Source organism: Nansenia antarctica, assembly GCF_963989245.1.
Source record: "Nansenia antarctica genome assembly, chromosome: 2".
NCBI lineage: Eukaryota > Metazoa > Chordata > Actinopteri > Argentiniformes > Microstomatidae > Nansenia > Nansenia antarctica.
In genome coordinates this window covers 76364730-76374039 of record NC_137675.1, presented here as the reverse complement: position 1 = coordinate 76374039, position 9310 = coordinate 76364730, and positions in this window count along the sequence as shown.

Genomic DNA, 9310 nt, shown 5'->3' with positions numbered 1-9310 from the left:
GCTAAACAAAGTAGCGCCCTCTATGGTGTGGAGGAGTGACTGAAATTCAAGCAAGCCAGGACTGGATTTAAGGGATTTTTGGTTCAGTCTTTTTTTCTTTTTTTTCATGATTAAATCCTGTTCCAAGATGGACAAACCTATGTCTGCCGAGTGGTTTGATGGATGATAACATACGGTATGACGATGGCACTTTATAAAGACAGCATCTGAAGACATAAGATCTTTAGAGCTACTGTATATTTTAAAACTCTTTCAACTGAACTGCCTTTATTTATTTGGGGAGTGAACTCTTGCCTTTGGAGGATTTAACACAACATTCCTGGAGGACTTCACACAGCAAACCATCAGCAGAAACATGGCATCAAAAAAAGCATTGGAGTTTAATATTGAGATTGTTGTTAATATACACACACACACACACACACACATACACACAATCAGTCAGTCGTACCGCCACCTCCTCTGCTACCTGAGAAGTGGGTGTGAATGTTCTTACCAGGATCACTATGTTCCCCACGGTGTCAGCCCCGGCGTCATGGCGATACTGATCAAGTGCGGGAGAGGGAGAGGGGAGTGGCTGCCCTGACTAGCTGGATGGCATTCCACGCCCTACTGTATGAAGGAACACTGACAAACCTTTAAAGACTATCTCAGTTTTGATGATGAGGATGATGATGATGATGAGGATGAGGATGATGATGTGTGTGTTGTAGTCGTCTATGGGGAGTTGCATTTCATTGTTAATGCCAAGAGTGGATACTGTGCAAGTGATTCTATTTTTAGCTGTTGTTTTTAACATTGTTTTATATGTATGTCTACAGATGGCTCTTGTTAATAATGCATACTGAAGGTTCTACCTAACTTGGATTAAGATTAATTCATTCTGAATCGCTCCAGTTTTTTTACTGTGTTTTTTTTCTTTCTCAACTATCGGTTTGACATGCAGGTAATGCTTCTGGTAAGATAGAATGGCACCACAGAAAGATAGTTATTTATAGGTATCCTTGGTTGCTTTATTTAGCTTATCCCGGCAAAGAGGCCTATCAAATGAATACTACACTTTTGACATTGTTTCACATCTCAGCACTGAACCAAACTGGTTGAGTAAGATTCTATGACAAAAAGAAAAAAAAGTGATAAGGCAATATCTGAAGACTGTGACTGAATAAGCCCCTGTCTAATTACCATGCTATAAATAGCAAGACTGACTTTCATCTCACACAGCAGAACTCTTTCACCCCGCTGGTAGTGAACTCTGAAGCTCTCAATGGGCGTAGGAGGCTGTGATGTAGGGAGGCTGTGACGTAGGGAGACCGTGACGTAGTCTGCCGGTCTCAGACGCAGGTTGTGTCTGAATAGCCTTTCTTCTATTCCTTGCATCCTCCCTCCTCGCGTCCTTCTTGAATAACATTGGAAGGGATTGTCTCTAAAGCAAGGTTTTCCTAAACCTTTTTGTCTTGTGACTCCAAATTAACATCAATAATTTCCTGTGACCCCAACAACTTGATTGCAGGATGCAACACATAATAATGCAATTATGTAACACATAATAATTCTAATCACCTAAAAATGCACTCATTGGTTGGATACAAACCCCAAAACACTGCAATATAGAGTACAGCAATACAAAGACCATGTTTGTCTTGATACAAAATAAAAATGTTTGGGAACTACTGATCTAAGGGGATTAACCTTGGATTTTCTACTATTGCACCCTAACATTCACTAACTATGGGGGGTAATGGGGAGCTTTCCAGTGGAGGTTGGTGGATCTTACAATCCTTCACGTAAACACTTTCTGAGTCCATTCTGTGTGGAATTTGCTTGACCTATCTGATTCAATTGATGTGCTTTTTAAACGAGATGTTATGTCACTTTGTGATCCTGTCATCGTCATTTGTTGCCATCTCATCTCTGACTGAATCTACTCTGCACAGCTACAAGATTAGCACTCATTGGGTGACCCATTGGGTTTGTAAATTAACACTTTTATCAGATAATCAGTTTTATGTTTTCTATTATATTAATCAGAAATGTAAAGTTATCTCCGTCACTTTTTGTAAAATAATTTATGAGCTGTTTGACTATGTTGTAGATATCATGGTGAGTACTTCAAACATCTAACTCAATAAAAAAGATAGGGTGATGATATACCAATATCTTATTTGTAAAAATAAATAAACAACAACAATTATTAATATAATTTGCATATTGTTTGTGGTTTCTTGATTCCCATTTATCATATTTAAAAGCTAAATAAAGTTTAACTTTGGCGGTCTTATTTTGGCGGTCCTCATTTACAAAGATACATTTACTTGAGAAACGGGCGACAACGTGTTCATCGCGTCTTGTTTTGATTCAAGCGCATAGTTACTGTTGTACATGTGTACGTAGCTTGTTGGAATTAGCTTTTGTTTCTGGAGTGATCAGACGTCCTACAACCCCGGTATCGCTGAACATCTCTAAATGTGAGTCAAATGTTTCCTGGTGACCCTGATTAGACACGACTGCATAACTACCCCAACTACGGTGGGAATAGTTAGGACGCAGCCGGGCGTGGGACATCGTGGATGTTGACCAGGGGCCGTATCGTATTACAGCTTCCTAACTTCACACAATCTGAAATAAAGTCACCTTACTTTAGGATAACCTTTAGGCTGTCCTCAGGGCTGGACTTAGGGGGGTGGGGGCCCCTGGGCTTGAGTCATTGTTCGGGCCCCTACCTACACTAAATATTATAAGCTACAACTACACCAACCAGAACCTATGACCAGAAACACACGTATCCCAATGGAGTATGTTATTGGCATAAAGCACATGAAGAAAAAGCAAGTGTTAGGCCTGAACCAAGCGGTCAAATGTGGCAGAACCCCAGAACAGACGGACACAGAGACAAGGGTGACAATATTAAAAAATGTATTTAATAAAGACAGACAAAATAACAAACCTACACTAACAGGGCCTACGTGGGGGGAGTGTGTGGGTGCCTGAGACGAAATGTAAGTGAGGTGTGTATTGGACAGCTACAGTATGTGTCTGGGCGCGAGTGTCTAGCGTGCAAAAACTAATGTGGTGTAGATATGTAAATGCGGAGGCTGTTGTTCAATGTGCGTGTACTGACCAGTCCAGAACTACGAGGGTGTAATCCAGGGAGAGGGGTCCGGGAGGACTAGCAAGGGGATGCTTTTTGTCTTTGAGAAAACAGGTGGGATATTATCTGGGATATATAACCTTATTCCTTTTATGAATGAGCCCACATACAGTATGAGTGATTAACAATACGTGACGTTAGAATTATAAGGTTCTATCTCCATTTTTGTCAAAATTGAGTTTTTTTACATAATCTGATCCATTAGGTGTTTATTAATGCCTGTGTGGTGTTATTTTTAAAATGTTGACATTTTTGAGTTAGTAATTAATCAAAAACAAAGGTTCCATCTCACAAAACATAATGGAATGTAAAAACTTTGATGCTCAACATCTCTGAACTACCCTAAACGGAGATAGAACCTTATCATTCTAAGCTCACGATTTGTCCCACCAGGAGAAAGGCTCATTTGAAGATAAGGTGTAATGACTAGTGTTGTTCCGATACCGATACTAGTATCGGCATGGCCACCGATACGCACAAAAATGCTGGTATCGGTATCGGCGAGTACTAACAAATAATAACACCCGATACCAAACTTTCACTATCGCGGAAAAACAAACACGCATGCTGTAGAGGTGTAGTGAGGAGAACATGTCGGCGGTTTGGAGATATTTCAAGGTGGATAGTCCGGTGTGTACAACGGCTAAATGCACAATTTGCGGTCTCAATGTGTCGAGGGGTGGCACTAAAGCTGCCAGTTTCAATACTAGCAACTTAATTAAGAATTTAAAGGCAAAACATATTAAAGAGCACGAAGAGTTTCTGTCATCTACTGCAGCTGCGACAGCGAGCAAGAGAACGGATGGACCAAAACAACAAACGCTGAGTAGCTCATTCCATAAAAAGGACCAGTGGGACGCGACGAGTGAAATGGCAAGAAAGATGACTGAGAAAATGTCTGAAATGATTGTGCTCTGTGACCTGCCCCTCTCCTTTGTTGACAATGTGGGATTCCGCCTTTTTATGGCTCACGCTGTACCTAAATACAAAATACCAGGTCGCAAATACATCACGGAGACGGCCGTCCCTGCCCTCAATAAGAAGGTGACTGAGCATGTTTCAGATAAGCTAGGAAAGGTGCAGGCCATCAGCTTCACTACGGATATTTGGACCAGCGACGTCTCCCCACTGTCCCTGCTTAGTTTAACTGCTCACTGGGTGGACTCCGAATCATACAACCGGGAAAGCGTTGTGCTGCATGCAAACGAGTTCAAGGGGTCCCACACTGGTGAAGCAATTGCAGAAGCAATTGAGAGTATGCTGCTTAACTGGAACATCCCAAAGTCCAAGGTAACATTAGCCTACTTCTTTGTTCTTGTCTTACTCTAAAATGTTGTATTTTCTCTTGTGTTTTTATTTTCACTTGTCGTTTATATTTACTTAATAATGTATTATTACTTATTATTGAAGGTCCACGCCATTCTCTGTGATAACGCCAGCAACATGAAGAAGGCGATGAGGGACTTGGGTGTTTCGAGAATGGGATGCTTTGCCCACTTGATCCAGCTAGTGGTGCAGGAAGACCTACTGTCACAGCGGAGTGTGTGCGACGCGCTGGCCAATGGGAGAAAGATCATCGGCCACTTCAAGCATTCCCCACTGGCCACTTCACGTCTGCAAACTGTACAGACTGAACTTGGAATGCCAATCAAACGGCTGAAACAAGATGTGCCCACCCGGTGGAATAGCACCTTCTACATGACAGAGAGTCTGCTGGAGCAGAAGAGATCTCTCTCAGCCTACACGGCTGACTACGACCTCCCAGCCACCCTGAGTACCAACCAGTGGGCTTTACTTGAAAAAGTAAACATCGTCCTGGCTCCATTCGAGGAGATTACAAAACAAATCAGCTTTAGCACCTCCATCGCGTCTGAAGTCGTCCCCACGGTGGTGGTACTGAAGCGACTGTTGACCCGAGAGACCGAGGAGGACAGCGGGATAAAAACAATGAAAGCAACCCTACTAGCGGCTGTCGACAAAAGGTTCCAGACCGTCGAGGAGGAGCCCCAGTATGCTGTTGCAACCCTCTTGGACCCGCGTTACAAAGACAGGTGTGTATAATAGTGTGCTGATTAAGTATAAACGTTAAGTAATATAAATGTAAATATTTACTTTATTCAACACGTGTATTTTGTTTACTATGTTACTGCAGATACTTCACAAGTGTGGAAAGCAGCAAGCTTGCAAAGAGTGCACTGATCCAAGAGGTGGAGAAGACTGAGGAGTCTCGATCACTGGCAGCAGAGCCAGCCAACAAGGCCTCACGGATGGAAGCAGAGCCCCACACAAGCAGCAGGACCAGCAAGAGCTGCTTTAAGGGGCTGTATGAGGAAATCCTGCAAGAGCATGATGAGGAACAAGGCGGGGCCAGCAGCACAGCTACACAGGTACAGATAGAGACATATCTGGCTGAGAAAACCATCCACCGCTTAGAGAGCCCATTTGAGTACTGGGGAAAGAATAAGGAACGGTTCCCCACCCTGGCTGCTACTGCTGCAGTGTTTCTCTGTGCTCCCTCTACTAGTGTAGATAGTGAGAGACTGTTCAGCACAGCTTCCAACATACTGGATGAAAAGAGGAACAGGCTGCTAGGAGAGAGAGTAGAAATGCTCATCTTCTTAAAGAAGAACCTGCCTATGTATTTGAACTTGAAGCCTAAGGATTTTAATTTGGAGGACTGAGTGCTGCTATGTGACATGTCTGCACTAATGTGCAGTGCACTTTATTTTGCTCCAGCTCTTTTGTTTTTGTTTTTTAAAGTGGAGTTTGTTTACATTTGTGATAACATTTCCTAACATTTAAAATATCCTTTTATTTATTTTACCAAATTCAGGCTGCACTTCTAAAATATTATTATTCCCTCAGGTAGGCCTACATCTTATGTTAGTCTCAAATGGGCCTTATTTTGTTTGTAAATGTTTACTTGCTGTTGCACTACTACTACAACTGTTTTATATCTTAAAGTTATTTTGTTTGTAAATGTTCACTTGCTGTTGCACTACTACTACGACTGTTTTATATCTTAAAGTTATTTTGTTTGTAATTGTTTACTTGCTGTTGCACTACTACTACGACTGTTTTATATCTTAAAGTTATTTTGTTTGTAAATGTTCACTTGCTGTTGCACTACTACTACGACTGTTTTATATCTTAAATGGATATTGCACTGATTGGCATCTGTGAGAGCCACATTTCAGGTTTTATAAGGGGTTGATTTTCTTGTCACCATACCAGGTAGACAATAAAAAAAAGTTCTATAGCATTCACTCTCTGTTGGTATTTTTTCCTGTTTTACAAAGGTTTTGAGCAGTGCCAGACTAAGTGTTAGCAATAATTTTACATCGAGGTGAGTATGCGGCTCAAAAAACATGTTTTTTTGTTTTGTTTTTTCAAACGCCGTTGTATCGGATCGGTACTCGGTATCGGCAAGTACTGCACGGTCAGGTATCGGTATCGGTATCGGGATCAAAAAATGGTATCGGAACAACACTACTCTCAACCCAGACAAATGTGAGTTCACATCCCACAGAGTCACATTCCTCGGTCATGTGATTTCATCAGATGGAGTGAAACCAGATCCGGAGAAGACCAGAGCAGTGCAGGGGATGGATGAGCCAACAAATGTCAGTGAGTTACGTAGCTTTCTGGGCATGGTCAATCAGCTAGGACGATTCATACCAAACCTAGCAGAGAAGGACAAGGTCTTGCGGGACTTGCTGTCCAAGAAGACACACTGGTACTGGGGGACAGAGCAGCAGAGAGCCTTTGATCGTTTGAAGAAAGAGCTTTCCTCCACACCAGTGCTCACACTGTATACTACTGCAGAAGAGCGACACTGTGTGGTCACCTGTAGCATATGCGTCGAGGTCAATGACACCAACGGAACAGCGATATGCACAAGTGGAGAAAGAGGCGCTGGCATCTACATGGGCGTGTGAGAGGTTCAGCAGCTTCATCCTCTGTAGATTCTTTGAGCTGGAAACAGACCACAAGCCGTTGGTGAGTCTACTGGGAGGGAAAGCCTTAGATGAGCTACCGCCGAGGATCCAAAGATTCCGAATGAGGCTCATGAGGTATGACTACACAGTCACACATGTTCCGGGCAAAAGTTTAATGACAGCCGATACCCTATCACGTGCTCCACTGTCTAATGCACAGGGACAAGCGGATGCGAGTCTCCTAGAGGACACAAACATATATGTGGACGCGATCATCAGTAACTTACCTGTCAGTGGAGAGTATCTGAACAACCTTCGTGAGCAGTTGAAGGCTGATAGCACATGCTCTGCGCTGATGGAGTACTGCAAAGAAGGCTGGCCAGACAAAAGCAGACTACAGGGAGTGTTAAGACACTACTGGGCTGAGCGTGCGGTGCTGAGCATACATGATGGACTGCTGTTGAGGGGATCTAGGCTGGTCATTCCAGCGGCCATGAGAGATGACGTGCTGGCGAGACTACATGAGGGGCACCTGGGAGTGACAAAGTGTAGAGACCGGGCCAAGCAGACGGTATGGTGGCCAGGACTCAGCAGCCAGCTGAATGAACTGGTGCTGAAATGTAGAACATGCATCCAGGAGCGGACAAACGTCAGAGAGCCACTTATGCCAACCAAGCTGCCGGACAGGCCGTGGCAGAGACTGGGAGCGGACCTGTTCACACTGGAAAGTATACATGAAATACACAAAAGGGCATATCCAGGATCCTGTTCGTGGACTTCAGCTCGGCCTTCAACACGATCCTCCCACACATCCTGGAGCACCAGCTATCCCTGCTGCAGGGCTGCGTCCTGTCTCCAGCACTATTCTCCCTCTACACCAACAGCTGTGTCTCCCGCCACCCCTCGGTCAAGCTCCTGAAGTTTGCAGACGACACCACCCTGGTGGGCCTCATCTCCGGGGGGGACGAATCTGCCTACAGGGGTGAGATCGAGGGGCTGCAGAGCTGGTGCAGTTTAAACAATCTGGAGCTAAATGCTCTAAAAACAGTGGAGATGGTGGTGGACTTCCGAAGGAAAGCAGCCCTGCCCCCTCCCATCAGGCTGCCGAGGTCCATGATGGTCCAGTTCTACACGGCCATCATAGAGTCCATCCACACCCACTCCATCATCACCTGGTTCCCTGCTGCAACGTCCAAGGACAAGGCCAAGTTGCAGCGGGTGCTACGTTCAGCAGAGAGGGTGATCGGCTGTCCCTTGCCCTCCCTCAACTCCCTGCATGACACCAGGGCTCTGAGGAGGGCAAGGAAGATCATGGCAGACCCCTTCCACCCCGGCCACGGCCTCCTCACCCTGCTTCCCTCTGGAAGAAGGTTGCGGCTGCCTAAGGCACTGAAGGCCCGCCACAGGCTCAGCTTCTACCCCTCAGCCGCCAGGCTGTTAAATGACTCTGGCTTCCCCCCCCCCCACCCCCAAGTCTGCCCAGGACTGAACTGGACTCACTGTAAAAAACTCTGCACTGCACTTTACTTTATACCGCACTATCCAATGCACTGTTGTCTGTCCTGTGTTGTTGTTGTGTTGTCCTGTTTTTTGATATGTGAAAAAAAAGTATAAACGCACTTGCTGTGGTGACGAAGCAAATTCCTATATGTGTAATGCATAGTGGCAATAAACGTTATCTCAATCTCAATCTCAATATCAATTCAGCACATTTATTTATACATTACTTGACACCATGATGTCAACGGGGAAATGCTACCAGCGATCATTTCAAAACAGAGAAAACCGAGGCTGCGTTCGTAAATACGCTCTGAAAATCTGATCACCACTCATGGAATGCCTCTTGTCCAATCAAATGACTTGGGTCACTTTATGACGTTGCACCTAGTGTGCGTTCCGGCGCTCTCACGAGCTGGGATCGGCGCATTTGACCGTAACTCTATCTGAACTCGCTGGCGTTTTAAACGGTTTGCTAAAGTAGATAAATACTTCCTAACCGGGCCTTTACAGGTGTTTACTACGACTAGGTAAGCTACATGAGGATGTAGCTATGTAATCAGAATGTTAGGTGGGTTTTGGGATATTACTGCTAGTTAGCTAGTTATTAGCTTTGTAATCAGTGTACCAACCGTTTTATCGAAGACTTGACTGGACGTTACTGCCTGCCAACGTTGACAGAACATAGTATGACAGAACAGTCTCTTCTTCTTCTACTTCCTCA